At 46.4% G+C, this 5,725-nt stretch overlaps 1 pseudogene; it reads left to right on the plus strand.

The window, feature by feature from the left end:
* Window positions 1-2,147: 2,147 nt before the first annotated feature.
* On the plus strand, window positions 2,148-2,264 carry LOC118759634 (small nucleolar RNA U13; annotated as a pseudogene).
* Window positions 2,265-5,725: the final 3,461 nt, after the last annotated feature.

Below are 5,725 nucleotides of genomic sequence, written 5' to 3' on the forward strand. Positions count from 1 at the left end.
TCAGGCCGGACCTTCCCAACCTGTGCCTCTATTACACGTGCAGCTGTCTAAAAATAGAGACAAATGCAAATGTGAGACATTCCACATGAAATTTCATTGTGATTTTGGCTGGCTGATTTAAACTTTATCCTGTTACCACCTTTTGTGACAATCCCCTTGCCAAAACCGTGTCTCCTGCAAGATCGATAAGCGTTAATTTTTTTTTTAAGATTTATTGGAAAGGCAGATATACAGAGAAGGAGATGCAGAGAAAAGGATCTCCCAACTGCTGGTTCACTCCCCAAGTGGCCACAGTGACTGGGGCTAAGCTGATCCGAAGCCAGGAGCCCGGAGGTTTTTTCTGGGTCTCCCACATGGCTACAGTGTCCTAAAGCTTTGGGCCATACTCTACTGCTTTCCCAGGCCACAAGCAGAGACTTAGACAGAAAGTGGGGTAGCTGGGATATGAACCGGCACCCTTATGGGATCCTGGCACATGGCAAAGAGAGGATTTAAGTGCTAGGCTATCACACTGGGTCATCCTCACTGGTAAGCAACAGAGGGGCAGAGGGACCCCAGTCCTGAGGGTAACACTGCAGCAGGGTTGACCCAGATGTAGCCTGGGAATCTGGGAGGTCCCTGAGACCCTGTTAGGAAGCATTTTCAGGAAAATCCACCTGTTCCACTGAAGCCAGGGATGCAAGAGATTTGCAAAGATGTGAAACAAAGCTACTCTGTTCATCATCATTTAAAATGACGATGATAATAATAATCATAGCTCTTTTCCACAAAGAATAGCTATTGGGTTCCTATACAAAATAGCTTAGACCAAGTAGTTTATAAAGAATAAAAATGTCAGGCCCAGCATGATGGCCAGCAGCTAAAGTCCTCTCATTGAACGCACCGGAATCCCTTATGGGCTCCGGTTCTAATCCCGGCAGCTCCACTTCCCATCCAGCTCCCTGCTTGTGGCCTGGGAAAGCAGTCGAGGTCGGCCCAATGCATTGGCACCCTGCACCCGCGTGGGAGACCCGGAAGAGGTTCCTGGTTCCCGGCATCGGATCGGCGTGCACCGGCCGTTGTGGCTCACTTGGGGAGTGAAACATCGGACGGAAGATCTTCTTCTCTGTCTCTCCTCCTCTCTGTATATCTGACTTTGTAATAAACTGAATAAACCTTTTTTTTTTTTTTTTAAAAAAAAGAAATCCTTAGGAATCTGTCTGATGGCTGCACTGGAGACGAGGGGCTGACCTGCTCCAGACCCGACATGTCTCCCAGGCTTCAGCCTGGAACAGAAGGGGCCACAGGAGTCAATCACGTCACCGACCTGGCGGGATTCCAGTTGACCAATGACACACCTGAATGGACATTCCTTACATAGTTGGGGCACAGACAGCCTCTTTGCCTGCCTACATGTCTGTAGGGGTATAAAACTCCTCAACATGTATCTCAGCTGCCCTTTTCGCCTCTATCTTCCTTCCCCTCTGTGCGAAGGGGGCCCAGGAGTGGATTTTCCAATGAAGCTTCCATTACAACTCTGAACAACTTGCTGATATTATTCCACCAGCGGGCGGGCGGTTGGTGATCATCATCTAACACTGTCCCATAGTCATATCAGCCAGGGAATTAGAGCCACTCTACATTATGAGATATGGATTTGGTAATAGTTGTAATACTTTCCACAGCTGTGGTAGGAGCTGAGGAGGTGAAGGACCAAGCCAACAATCAGAAGATCAGAGTCACCACACCTGACATGTGACTGTGATGGGAATGTTTGTTGGGGTAACTGTGTGGCCACCACCTCTGTGGATCCACGTACCACGTGTCTGGTTGGGTCTGGGGACAGGTGGAGGTCAGCTGTTGGGAAGAATTTACGGACGCTGAGTAAAGCAAAGCAAAGACAAGTTAGAGCTCACTGATGCTCTGCCTCCACATCTGACCATGTTGATCTTCAGGCAATACAACTTGCTGTTTTATTCTGCCTTTCAAATCACATGCAAATTCTTCTTTTTCTCAACTCTAACCTGAAACCATTCAGGGGATAGGGTTCTGGGAAACACAGTCCTGACTCAACCCAGTTCATATCATACAAACCGCATCAGGTGCAATGTGTGACCTGGACTGGCCCTTGAGCTGTGAGAACAGCAACTCATTAATGACTTCCTGGGATTCTTCTGTGGTACAGAAGCAGGCACGGTGACTGGGTTTCCACACTTTTGTATGTGGTGACTCTCCCTCAGATCTTGTTATGACACTGACACCCTTCTGATGTTACCCTTCCGATGTTAAAGAAGAAGAAGAAGAAGAAGAAGAAGCATTTTAGGGAAATTGAGATAAATTATGTTGGAGCGAGGTATTGTAAAACTGAAAATAAAAACTTTTCACTCATCTAATACCCAACAAGTCAGTCACTGACACCAAGGCAGTGGAGAAAAGAATATTTTGAAATGACCCAGACAAGGAGTCAGGCAGTTGGTGTTCACTTCCCAGATGCCTGAACAAGCATGAAGGTAGTTGATCCTTCTTCCTTCCTTCCTTCCTTCCTTTCTTTCTTTCTTTCCTTCTCTCTCTCTTTCTTTTTAAAAGTTTCTTTATCTGAAAGGCAGAGTTACGGAGAAAGAGACAGAGAGGCAGATCTTACATTTCCTTGCTTACTTCCCAAATGCCCACAACATCTGGAACTGGACCAGGTGCAAACCAGGAGCCTAGAACTCCACTTGGGTTTCCTACATGGATATCAAGGGCCCATCATCCATGGATACCTGGGCCATCATCCTCCACTGTTTTCCTAGGCACTTTAGCAAGGAGTTGGATCAAAAGTGGATCAAAAGTGGAGTAGCCAGAACTGGAGCCAGCCAGCACTTGTATGGGATGCTGGTGTCACAAGCAGTGGCTTAACTTACTATTCCACAATTCAGTCCAGGGTGGGGGCTAACTTAGAGGTTACAGGTGGGACTGAGCAATGTGTGATCAACCCATGTGTGACCTCCTGCCCACGCACGGTCTCGTGGCCCTCCCTTGCCTGTCAGTGACAGGAGATTGGTGTGCTCTTCTGAGAGTGCTGTGATGACACCATGTCTTCTGGTCTGTGGTTATGACGTCGTTGGATCAAAGGCTCTGGTGTTCTTGCAAAGCATTTTAAAATGGAGTCTAGTTTTGGGATGTTAACTAATTGTGAATCTGATGATCTGGGGTCTTACAGAGTCAACTTGATCCCTTAATTTAATGAATTGATTTTTTTTATTATTTGTTTATTTTTGTCAACTACTAGACCTTGGAAAGATTTTCTCAACTCTGAAGCAAAAAAATTGACAACATCCCCAAACTATCAAAACCATTTAAGTAACATCCTTGAGACACTGCTCCCCACATCAGGGTCTCTAAGATGATATCAAATGACTGTTGTCCATCCCCAGGTACTGATGAGGTTTGGCAGCAAGGAGCAGCCCCTACCCTTTACCCCACTGCAGTCACATGTGAAAAATCCAGGGACCAGAACTTGCTTCCAGATATCTCATGTGAGTGCAGGGGGGCCATCCTCCGCTAACCTCCTAGTCTATCAGCAAGGAACTGGATGAGACATGTAGCAGCCAAGACTTCAGCCAGCATCCGTATGGGATGCCAGCACTGCAGATGGAGAATTAGCCTGTTGTCCTCCAATGGCCCCAGTGAGTTAACCTTTAATAAGGAGCTGACTTAGAATCCTCACAGTGAATAGCTTGCGAGGAAACGCAAGCTAAGGGAGGGGGACTAGGGCTTAGGTAATGGCGTAATTTTCTACATTAGATGATTAAAAAGAATTCAAACTAATTTTTGTGTTAGATAATAACATGTGGTTATGTTACTGTAACCACATGTTGAGAATGTAAGAGAATATTGTTGTTAGAAGTTAAATCCTTGGGCCCGGCGCAATAGCATAGTGGTTAAAGTCCTCGCCTTGAACGCACTGGGATCCCATATGGGTGCTGGTTCTAATCCCGGCAGCTCCACTTCCCATCCAGCTCCCTGCTTGTGGCCTGGGAAAGCAGTCGAGGACGGCCCAAAGCCTTGGGACCGTAGGATTTCCCTTATTTATTTGAAAGGCAGAATTACAGAGAGGCATAAAGAGATTTTCCATTTGCTGGTTCACTCTGAGAATGGCCACAATGGTGGGGGCAGGGTCAGACTTAAGACAGGAGCCAAGAACTACATCCCATTTGGATGGCGAGAACCCAATCACTGAGGCCAACTTCTGCTGCTTTCCCAGATACATTAGCAGGAAGACCGACCAGAACTGGAACAGCCAGGATTCAAACCAGGATCAAATGGATAGGCAACGTTTTAACCCACCATGCTATAATGTAGCCCTTTTACTTTTTTTTTTAAACTCTCATATGTAAATTAGAATAATTTGTAATCAAAATGAAGAACGAAATTGTTATTTCCTTCCATACTCCAACTGAAATCAAGAGTTTAATGAGGGCCTGGCGCAGTGGCCTAGCGTAGTGGTTAAAGTCCTCGTCTTTAACGTGCCAAGATCCCATATGGGCCCTGGTTCTAATCCTGGCATCTCCACTTCCCATCCAGTTTCCTGCTTGTGGCCTGGGAAAGCAGTGGAGGACAGCCCAAAGCCTTGGGACCCTGCACCCGTGTGGGAGACTTGGAAGAAGTTCCTGACTCCTCCTGGCTTTGGATCGGCGCAGCACCGGCCGTGTGAATCATCGGACGGAAGATCTTCCTCTCTGTCTCTTCTCCTCTCTGTATATCTGACTTTGTAATAAAAATAAATAAATCTTTTTTTAAAAAAAGAATTCAATGTAAGTGGTCAGCATTGTGGCATAGCTTGTAAAGCTTCTGCCTGTGACATTGGTATCCCACATGGATGCCTGCTCATGACCTGGCTGCTCCACTTCTTATACAGGTCTCTGCTAATGACCTGGAAAAAGTAGAACAAAAAGATGCAAGTATTTGGGCTTCATGTGGGAGATCTGGGTGAAGCTCCTGGCTCCTGACTTTGGCCTGGCCCATCCCCAGCTATTGCAGCTATCTGGAAAGTAAACCAGAAGATGGAAGAGCGCTCGCTCTCTCTCTTCTCTCTCTCTGTATGTGTCTGTGTGTCCTTCTATAACTTCAAAATTTGAATAAATACATCTTGAATAAAATTCAATGTGTATCGGGCCCGGCGGCGTGGTCTAGCGGCTAAAGTCCTCGCCTTGAAAGCCCCGGGATCCCATATGGGCGCCGGTTCTAATCCCGGCAGCTCCACTTCCCATCCAGCTCCCTGCTTGTGGCCTGGGAAAGCAGTTGAGGACGGCCCAATGCATTGGGACACTGCACCCACGTTGGAGACCCGGAAGAGGTTCCAGGTTCCCGGCATCGGATCGGCGCGCATCGGCCCGTTGCGGCTCACTTGGGGAGTGAAACATCGGATGGAAGATCTTCCTCTCTGTCTCTCCTCCTCTGTGTATATCTGGCTGTAATAAAATGAATAAATCTTTAAAAAAAAAAAAAAATTCAATGTGTATCTTTTTAAAATGATTTCTATGCAGTTATAAACAGATATACACATGATACCAGAAATGTTTTGTGCCTTTTAAAAATATTTATTTATTATTTTTTATTGGAAAGTTAGATTTACAGATGAGAGACAGAGAGAAAGATATTCCATCTGCTGTTTCATTCCCCAAGTAGCCACAACGGCCAGAGCTAAGCCCATCCAAAGCCAGGAGTCAGGAGCTTTTTCCAGATCTCCCATGCATGTGCGGGG

This window comes from Ochotona princeps, chromosome 4 (assembly GCF_030435755.1).
Source record: "Ochotona princeps isolate mOchPri1 chromosome 4, mOchPri1.hap1, whole genome shotgun sequence".
NCBI classification, from domain to species: Eukaryota; Metazoa; Chordata; class Mammalia; order Lagomorpha; family Ochotonidae; genus Ochotona; species Ochotona princeps.